Source organism: Hemitrygon akajei, chromosome 6 (genome assembly GCF_048418815.1).
Source record: "Hemitrygon akajei chromosome 6, sHemAka1.3, whole genome shotgun sequence".
NCBI lineage: Eukaryota > Metazoa > Chordata > Chondrichthyes > Myliobatiformes > Dasyatidae > Hemitrygon > Hemitrygon akajei.
The window spans coordinates 95,913,364-95,924,266 of record NC_133129.1 but is presented as its reverse complement, the minus strand read 5'-3'; positions in this window follow the sequence as shown (position 1 = coordinate 95,924,266).

The following is a 10,903-nucleotide window of genomic DNA, read 5'->3' as shown; positions in this document are numbered from 1 at the left end:
CCAGTTTTGCATCCTATCAATGTCCCACTGTAACCTCTGACAGCCCTCCACACTATCCACAACACTTCTAACCTTTGTGTCATCAGCAAACTTCCTAACCCATCCCCCCACTTCCTCATCCAGGTCATTTATAAAAATCACGAAGAGTAGGGGTCCCAGAACAGATCCCTGAGGCACTCCACTGGTCACCGACCTCCATGCAGAATATGACCCGTCAACAGCTACTCTTTGCCTTATGTGGGCAAGCCAGTTCTGGATCCACAAAGCAATGTCCCCTTGGATTCCATGCCTCCTTACTTTCTCAATAAGCCTTGCTTGGGGTACCTTATCAAATGCCTTGCTGAAATCCATATACACTACACCTCCTGCTCTTCCTTCATCAATGTGCAAGTCATTATTGTTGAGTTCTGTCTTAGGGGAATTTGGCTGAGCTGGGAATTTCCAATGAGGAGATAATGTAATATATAAAAGAGCAGGCAGAACTTTCACAATCAGTGAGTACTGCTGCAGCATGGAGATCTTGCGGCTGGTGACAGCTCTCCTGCTTGTCGTGGGGACCACCGGATCAGGTCAGTGGATCATTAGATTGGGGGGGGGTGAAGTGGTGGCTAGATTCTTGCGCTTGGGTCGTCTGCGCTGATTCATTAATCTAATGTGGGTTTCCACATGCTTCCTGTAGTGAGTTGTCCAGAACTGAGCGCAGTAATTCAAGATGACCTGGGTACTTTGTAGGCTAGTACCCAAGATAGAGCTGACTCAATTTACAACCCTCTAGAATTTCTTTCCGTCCTATACAGTAGCCACCCACCCTCCCCCCCACCCCCCCAAGCCAGATGGTGATGCAGCCTGTCAGAATGCTCTCCACGGTACATCTATGGAAGTTTTTGAGTGTATTTGTTGATATACCAAATCTCTTCAAACTCCCAATGAAATATAGCCACTATCTTGCCTTCTTTATAACTGCATTAATATGTTGGGACCAGGTTAGGTCCTCAGAGATCTTGACACCCAGGAACTTGAAGCTGCTCACTCTCTCCACTTCTGATCCCTCTATGAGGATTGGTATGTACTCCTTTGTCTTACCCTTCCTGAAGTCCACAAGGAATAAAATGGACAATCTTGAAATTCAGCTACGGATTGTCAAATATGACGTTGTGGCCATCTCTGAAACTTGGCTTGGCTAAAGGATGGCTGCCATTGGGACCTGAACGTACAAGGATATACGGTGTATTGGAAAGATAGGTTAGTAGGCAGAGGGGGTGGTATGGCTCTGTGTATAAGAAATAATATTAAATCATTGGAAAGAGATGACATAGGATTGGAAAGTGTAGAGTCTCCTTGAGTTGAGTTAAGAAATGGCAAGAGTAAAAGGACCCTAATGGCATTTGTCCGCAGGCCTCCAAACAGCAGCCGGGATGTGGATTACAAATTACAGCAGGAGATAGAAAAGGCGTGTCGGAAATGCAATGCCATGATAGTCGTTCGGGATTTTAGCATGAAAGTGGATTGGGAAAACCAGGTCAGTAGTGGACTTCAAGACAGAGAATTTGTAGAATGTCTGAAAGATGGCTTTTTAGAACAGCTTGTTGTTGAGCCCACTAGGGGATCGGCTGTGCTGGACTGGGTGTTGTGCAATGATCCAGAGGTGATAACAGAGCCTAAAGTAAAGGAATATGATCGAGTTCACACTGAAATGTGAGAGGGAAAAAATAAAATCCAGTGTGCTGCTATTTCAGTGGAATAAAGAAATTACAATGGTATGAGAGGGGAACTGGCCGAAGTTAACTGGAAAGGGTCATTTGCGGGAAGGACAGCAGAGCAGCAATGGCTGGAGTTTCTGTGAAAAATGAGGGAAGTGCAAGACAGATATATTCCAAATAAGACAAAAGTTTCAAAGGGAAGAAGGACACTATTGTGGCTGACAAGTGAAGTCAGAGCCAAAGGAAAAGCAAAAGAGAGGGCATTCATGTCTACAGTTTCCTTTCTGCTGCCTCCCACCCTTCTTAAATAGCGGAGTAACATTTGCAATTTTCCAGTCATCTGGCACAATGCCAGAATCTAGGAAGGCAGAGCTAGTGGGAAGGTAGAAGATTGAGAAGCTTTTAAAGATTTGCAGAAGGAAACTAAGGAGGTCATTAGGAAAGAAAAGATGAATTATGAAAGGAAGCTGATGACTAATATCAAAGAAAATACTATTTTTTTAAGTATATAAAGGGTAAAAGAGAGTCAAGTGTAGATATAGGACCAATACAAAATGACACTGGAAATATTGTAATGGGAGATGCAGAGATGGCAGAGGAACTGAATGCATATTTTGCATCAGTCTTCACAGTGGAAGATGTCTGCAGTATACCGGACATTCAAGAGTGTCAGGGAAATGAAGTATGTGCAGTGAAAATTATGACTGAGAAGGTGCTCGGGAAACTTAATGGTCTGAGGGCGGATAAATCTCCTGGACCTGATGGAATGCACCCTCGGGTTCTAAAGGAAGTAGCTGGAGAGATTGCAGAGGGATTAATTATGATCTTTCAAGTATCAACAGATTCTGGCATTGAACCAGATGACTGGAAAATTGCAAATGTTACTCTGCTATTTAAGAAGGGTGGGAGGCAGCAGAAAGGAAACTATAGACCTGTTAGCCTGACATCAGTGGTTGGGGAGTTGTTGGAATCGATTGTTAGGGATGAGGTTAGGGAGTACCTGGAGGCACCTGACAAGACAGGCCAAAGCCAGCATGGTTTCCTGAAAGGAAGATCCTGCCTGACAAACCTACTGCAATTCTTTGAGGAAATTACAAGCAGGGTAGGCAAAAGAGATGCAGTAGATGTGGTGTACTTGGATTTTCAGAAGGCCTTTGACAAGGTGCCGCACATGAGGCTGTTTAGCAAGATAAGAGCCCATGGAATTACAGGGAAGTTACTCGCAATGGTGGAGCATTAGCTGGTCAGCAGAAAACTGACAGTAGGAATAAAGGGATCCTATTCTGGCTGGCTGCCGGTTACCAGTGGAGTTCCACAGGGGACAGTGTTGGGACCGCTGCTTTTTATGATGTATGTCAATGATTGGGACTATGGGATTAATGGATTTGTGGCTAAACTTGATGATGATACAAAGATAGGTGGAGGAGCGGGTAGTGTTGAGGGAACAGAGAGCCTGCAGAGAGACTTAGATAGTTTAGGCGAACGTGCAAAGAAGTAGCAAATGAAATACAATGTTGGAAAGTGTATGGTCATGCACTTTGGTGGAAGAAATAGCTGGGCAGACTATTATTTAGGTGGGGAGAGAATTCCAAGTGCAGAGATGCAAAGGGACTTGGGAGTCCTTGAGCAGGATACCCTAAAGGTTAACCTCCAGGTTGAGTTGGTGGTGAAGAAGGTGAATGCAATGTTGGCATTCATTTCTAGAGGTATAGAATATAAGAGCAGGGATGTGATGATGAGGTACTCGTTGAGACCAAACTTAGAATATTGGATGCAGTTTTGGGCTCCTTATTTTAGAAAGGATATACTGACATTGGAGAGGGTTCAAAGAAGATTCACAAGAATGATTCTAGGAATGAAAGGGTTACTGTATGAGGAAAGTCTGGCAGCTCTTGGGCTGTATTCCCTGGAGTTCAGGAGAATGAGGGGGGATCTCATAGAAACATTCCGAACATTAAAAGGCCTGAACAGATTAGATATGGCAAAACGAGTGAATCTGCAGATGCTGGAAATAAATAAAAAACACAAAATGCTGGCAGAACTCAGCAGGCCAGACAGCATCTATGGGAAGAGGTAGTGACGATGTTTCGGGCCGAAACCCTTCATCAGGATCCTGATTCTTCATCCTGATGAAGGGTTTCGGCCCGAAACGTCATCACTACCTCCTCCTACAGATGCTGTCTGGCCTGCTGAGTTCTGCCAGCATTTTGTGCTTTTTGTTAGATATGGCAAAGTTATTTCCCATGAGAGGAGATTCTAGGACAAGAGGGCACAAATTCAGGATTAAAGGACGGCCATTTAGAACTGAGATGCAGAGAAATTACTTTAGTCAGAGGGTAGTAAATCTGTGGAGTTTGTTGCCATGAGTGGCTGTGGAGGCCAAGTCTTGGGTGTATTTAAAGCAGAGATAGAGAGGTTCTTGATTAACCAGGGCATCAAACGTTATGGGGTGAAGGCAGGGGAGTGGGGTTGAGTGGAATAATTGGGTCATCCATGATTGAATGGTGGAGCAGACTCAATGGACTGAATGGCCAACTTCTATTCCTATATCTTATGGTCTTATGGTCTACTCAGCTCTTTCATTTTACTGACATTGAGTGCCAGGTTGTTGCTGTGACACAACTCCGCTAGTTGGCATATCTCACTCCTGTATGCCCTCTCATCACATCTGAGATTCTACCAACAATGGTTGTATCATCAGCGAATTTATAGATGGTAATTGAGCTATGCCTAGCCACACAGTCATGGGTATAGAGAGAGTAGAGCAGTGGGCTAAGCACACACCCCTGAAGTGTTCCAGTGTTGATTGTCAGCAAGGAGGAGATGTTATCACCAATCTGCACAAATGGTGGTCTTCCGGTTAGGAAGTCAAGGATCCAATTGCAGAGGGAGGTACAGAGGTCCAGGTTCTGTAACTTCTCAATCAAGATTGTGGGAACGATGGTATTAAATGCTGAGCTATTGTCGATGAACAGCATCCTGACATAAGTGTTTGTGTTGGCCATGTGTTTTAAAGGTGGCCAATGTAGCAATATTTATGGGAGATTTCGATAAGTAGGGAAATCAGATTGGTGCTGGATCCCAAGAGCACAGATTTCTTGAATGCCTACAGGATAACTTTTTACAGCAGCTCGAGGATCAGACTACTATTCTACCAAGGTGTTGCACAGTTCTTTACAGTACTTAAGGTAAAGGAACCCTTAGGACCAGTGATCATTATATTAGAGAGTTCATCCTGCAGTTTTAGGAGAAGCTAAAGTCAGATGTATCAATATTACAGTGGAGTAAAGGGAATTACAGAGGCATGAGAGAGGAGCTGGCCAAAATTGATTGGAAGGGAACACTGGCAGGGATGATGGCAGAGCAGCAATGGCTGGAATTTCTGGAAGCAATTCGGAAGCGCAGATTATATGCATCCCAGAAAGGAAGAAGTATTCTAAAGGCAAGATGACACAACTATGTCTAACAAGAGAAGCCAAAGCTAACATAAAAGCTAAAGAGGGGGAAATACAATAGAGCAAAGAATAATGGGAAATTAGATGGTACCACACATGAGGCTGCTTAGCCAGTTAAGAGCCCATGGTATTACAGGGAAGATACTAGCATGGTAGAGCAAATCAAAAACAAGGGAAAATCTGTAGATGCTGGAAATCCAAAGCAACACACACACACAAAATACCGGGGGAGCTCAGCAGGCCAGGCAGCATCTATGGAGATAAATAAACAGTCAATTTTGGGCTGAGAGGGAAAAAAAAGATGTCAGAGTAAGAAGATGGGGGGAGGGAGGAAGAAGTACAAGGTGGTAGGTGATTGGTGATACCGCGGAAGGGGGAGGGGTGAAGTAAGGAGCTGGGAAGCTGATTGGTGAAAGAGATAAAGGGCTGGAGAAGGGGGAATCCGATGAAGAGAAGGAGGATGGATGGCCATGGAAGAAAGGGAAGGGGGAGGAAATGTGCAGGTAAGGAGATAAGGTGAGAGAGGGAAATGGGAATGGGGAATGGGGAAGAGGTGGTGGGTGCATTTACCAGAAATTCGAGAAAGGGCTGGAGAGGAAAGAATCTCATAGGAGAGGAGAGTGGGGGTAAGGGGGAAAAGTGGGGAATAAAAGCATGGGGGGGGGGAATCGATATTCCCACCATCAGTTTGGAGGCTACCCAGACGGAATATGAGGTGTTGCTCCTCCACCCTGAGAGAGGCCTCATCTTGGAAAAAGACGAGATCGTGGGCTGACAAATCAGAAGGGGAATGAGGATAGTTATTAAAATAGTTGGCCACGGGGAAAATCCGCTTTTGAGGATTTCTTATCACAAAATACCGCATTTTCAAAGCGCTGCCACCGAGGTAGTAATACCCTTGCTATTGCATCGACCATCCTCCGAGGGGAGCTGCCATCAGTACAGCCATGGTTAGGCTACTCCGCCATCTAGTGGACACACAGGAGGACGTCATCCTCGTTTACAGCGTTTTGTTGGCATATTTACCACAATTTAAACTAAAACGCAGTCTGTGAAAAATCACTCTGATCCCCGCAGCCATCCCGGTTGCCAGAAGGCACCATCAGAGCAAGTGGACCAGGAGCGCTTAATGTGTGATCCCGTAGGCAACGGAATCCGAAAAGTTGGGGAGGAGTATCACATTGATACCTCGCTATGTCTCACTAATTTGATCTCTTTTTGCATTAATTATTTACCTATATGTATTATTTTTCTAACCTGCGGTAATATACAAAACAACAAATTACATGCCATATGACTGAATCCTCCAGAACCTCGTCATTGGGTCTGGAGGCTTGCGTGCCTCAATGACCCGGAGAGCGACGTTGGCTGGAGTCGGGGCCTTGTGCCTGGGCTCTTGGTCGGGTCTCCCAAGCCAAACACGTCAAAGTTACAGGCCAGACGAAGAGTGGTCCGCCGGTCCTCCAGGTTCGGGGGCGGGGGTTTCAGCTCGGGGCTAACAACCCTGACAGGTAAAGCAAAATTGTTACGGAAACAGAAAATGAAGAATCCTTTTACATCTGAGTGTGACAGTATTCCTGAGTCTCCACCGGGGACTTGCATGACCGACAGGAGTGAAAACCGAGGGGAAGCTACTGACACGATGAAGGAGGCCCTGAACACCGCCAGAGATGGAGGACCTTCGCTGCTGCCCCAAACGCCAGCGGCTTAAAGGGCAGTAAGTATGTCAGTGAAAATATATTTGATTCTGAACCCACAGGATTTTGAAAAGCCTGGATAGAGTGGACAGGGAGAGAATGTTTCCATCAGCGGTGTCCGAGGACACATCCTCGGAATCAAGGCACAGCTTTTAGGGGTGAGATTAAGAGGAATTTCTTCAGCCAGAGGTTGGTGAATCTGTGGAATTCATTGCCACCGGCAGCTGTGGAGGGCGCCATAGGGTATATTTGAAACGGACGTTGAAAGGTTCTTTATTGGTAAAGGAGTTAAGGGTTACAGAGAGATGGGAGAATGGGGTTGGGAAAAAATTCAGCCATGACTTAATGGGCTGAATGGCCTAATTCTGCTTATCCACCTTATTACTGTATCGATGTCATGTACTCCCTCCTGAAGGACCTCTGTGTTTCAAAACATCTTTGAAAATTGATGAAGGAAGAGCAGTAGATGTAGTGTATCTGGATTTCAGCAAGGCATTTGATAAGGTACCCCATGCAAAGCTTACTGAGAAAGTAAGGAGGCATGGGATCCAAGGGGACATTTCTTTGTGGATCCAGAACTGGCTTGCACACAGAAGGCAAAGAGTGGTTATAGATGGGTCATATTTTACATGGAGGTTGGTCACCAGTAGAGTGCCTCAGGGATCTGTGCTGGGACCCTTACTCTTCGTGACTTTTATAAATGACCTGGATGAGCAAGTTTGCTGATGACACAAAAGTTGGAGGTGTTGTGGATAGTGTGGAGGGCTGTCAGAGGTTACAGCAGGACATTGATAGGATGCAAAACTGGGCTGAGAAGTAGTAGATGGAGTTCAACCCAGATAAGTGTGAAGTGGTCCATTTTGGTAGGTCAAATATGATGTCAGAATGTAGTATTAATGTTAAGACTGTTGGCAGCGTAGAGAATCAGAGGGGTCTTGGGGTCCAAGTCCATAGGACACTCAAAGCAGGTCAAATATGATGTCAGAATGTAGTATTAATGTTAAGACTGTTGGCAGCGTAGAGAATCAGAGGGGTCTTGGGGTCCAAGTCCATAGGACGCTCAAAGCAGCTGCGCAGGTTGACTCTGTGGTTAAGAAGGCGTATGGTGTATTGGCCTGCATCAATCGTGGAACTGTGCTCAGTTCTGGTCGCCTCACTACAGGAAGGATGTGGAAGTCATAGAAAAGGAGCAGAGGAGATTTACAAGGATGTTGCCTGGATTGGGGAGCATGCCTTATGAGAATAGATTGAATGAACTCGGCCTTTTCTCCTTGGAGCGACGGAGGATGAGAGGTGACCTGATAGAGCTGTATAAGATGATGAGAGGCATTGATCATGTGAATAGTCAGAGACTTTTTCCAGGGCTGAAATGGTTGCCACAAGAGGACACAGGTTTAAGGTGCTTGGAAGTAGGTACAGAGGAGATGTCAGGGGTAAGTATTTTTACGCAGAGAGTGGTGAGTCCGTGGAATGGGCTGCCAGCAACGGTGGTGGAGGCGGATATGATAGGGTCTTTTAAGAGACTTTTGGATAGGTACATGGAGCTTAGAAAAATAGAGGGCTATAGGTAAGCCTCGTAATTTCTAAGGTAGGGACAGCTTTGTGGGCTGAAAGGCCTGTATTGTGCTGTAGGTTTTTTATGTTTTTAAAAAGGGGACAGCTCGCTTCCCAGACCTGTGAGTGCCCATCTTGGCCAGACTCGAGAGCAGACCAATGAGGAGGCCCCCCCACCACTGACTGACCAGCCCACCCAACACCCACAATTCATCGAGGGTAACCCTCCCTGACTTCCAGAGGTGGCAGCCCCTCCCAGTGTGAACCTCTGCTCGCACAGACTGGGCGGGAGGATTTTAAAACTGGCTGCCACCCCGAGCCGAAAATAGTTCTGTTCACCCCAGCTTGCCCTCTGAACCTGTTGCCAGCAAGGTTCTGGTCAATGGGTGCCAGTTCTTGGCACCAGTTGTGACATAAAATCACTGCAAGTTATAAAAAAAATAGTTTTATTCTTCACTTGCTTCGAAAATTGAAGCATTTGCTGAAATGGGTCAACAACCAACATAATCTGAGGAAAATCCTACAAAAAGTAGTGAACACGGCCCAGTCCTTCCCCACCACTGAGCAGATCGATATGAGTCATTATAACAGGAAAGTAGCATCCATTAAGAGGATTTATCTATTGATCTATCAATTTATTTATTGATTGATGTGCAGCGTGGAATTGACCCAGCAATCCCCTGATTTAACCCTAGCCTAATCATGGGACAATTTATAATGACCAATTAACCTACCCGATGGTACGTCTTTGGACTGTGGGAGGAAACCGGAGCACCCGGAGGAAACCCACGCGGTCCCAAGCGGAACATACAAACTCCTTACTGGCAGCGTCAGGAATTGAACCTGGGTTGCCTGTATTGTAAAGCGTTTTGCTGATCACTAAGCTACCGTGCCCCCCCCCCATTATTATTCTATTATGGAGTCATTGAGTATGCTGTCCAGAAAATGAATCTCAGTATTGTGTATGGTAACGTATCTGTATTTTGATAATAAATTACTTTGTACTGGGTCATTAGCCTCAACAACTAATGTAATCCAGGGATGCGCTGGGGCCATCCAGAGAGTTTTTCCACATTTCTGGCACCGACATGGCATGGCCACAGCTAACAAATTCTAACCCGTACATCTTTGGAAAGCAAAGGAAGCTCACACAGTCACAGGGAGAGCTTACCAACACCTTACAGCCAGTGGCGGGAGTTGAACCCAGGTTTTCTCGTACTGTAAAGCATTGTGCTAACCGCCACACTCCCAAACTACCCTCCACTTAAGATACTGAATAGAGCAAAGCATAAAACAAAAATCTCCCCTTGGGGCAAAGTGCAAAAGGTGAGAGTTGTCTAGTTGATGTGGAGATGGAATCCTGGAGTGCCTCTTGCATCTGATTGGCTGCTTCTTGTCCACCTTTCCCATTGGATGCAAGCCATAGACCATCCCGCTCTCCTTCAGCCAATGGAGATGGAGATGCTCTCCAGGTAAGCTAATTGGGACCAGCGTCGGCTAGAGAGTTTGAGGAAATCATAGGCAAACCAGCTGACTTGCTGCCCATCCATCTCCTCGCCCCTGCTATACACTCCCTCCCTCCAACGCAATGGCCAGTGTGCACCGTCTACATATTGCACCGCGATTACTCGCCCAGGCTAACTCTGACCAACCCTCTCAAACCCCCGCTTCTCCCACCAGGAACGACAAGGGTACTGGGTGAACATCAAGACAGTCCCCATTCCTGTTTGCCCTTCTCAAAGTCAAAGTGTGCATTTATGATATACAGTACTGTGCAAATCTCTCAGGCACACACATGTACAGCGAGTGTGTCAGAGCTCACATCTATCCCAGGATACTGACGGACTTTTACCGCTGTACCATTGAGAGTATACGCACCAACTGCATCTCATTGTGACATGGCAATTGTCCCGTATCGGACTGCAAAGCACTCCAGCGTGTGGTGAAAACTGCCCAACGGATTATCGGCACCCAATTGCCCACCATTGAGAACATCTACCATAAACGCTGCCTGGGCAGGGTGAAAAGCATTATCAAGGATACAGCTCACCCTAACCATGGACTTTTCACTCTCCTCCCATCCGGTAGGTGCTACAGGAGCCTCCACTCCGCACCAGCAGGCTCAGGAAGAGCTTCTTCCCTGAGGCTGTGACCCTGCTGAACCTCACATCACAGCGCCAAGCAGTATTGCACCATATTGGACTGTCTCAGTACTTTCATATTTGTGTGCTGTAGCACTTACTTTTTATTCAAGTCAAGTCACTTTTATTGTCATTTCAACCATAACTGCAGATACAGTGCATACGAGACAACTTTTTTCAGGACCATGGTGTTACATGACACAGTAGAAAAACTAGATTGAACTACATAAAAAAAACAACACAGGGAAAGTTACACTGGACTACAGACCTACCCAGGACTGCATAAAGTGCACAAAACAGTGCAGGCATTACAATAAATAATAAACAGGACAATAGGGCAAGGTGTCAGTCCAGGC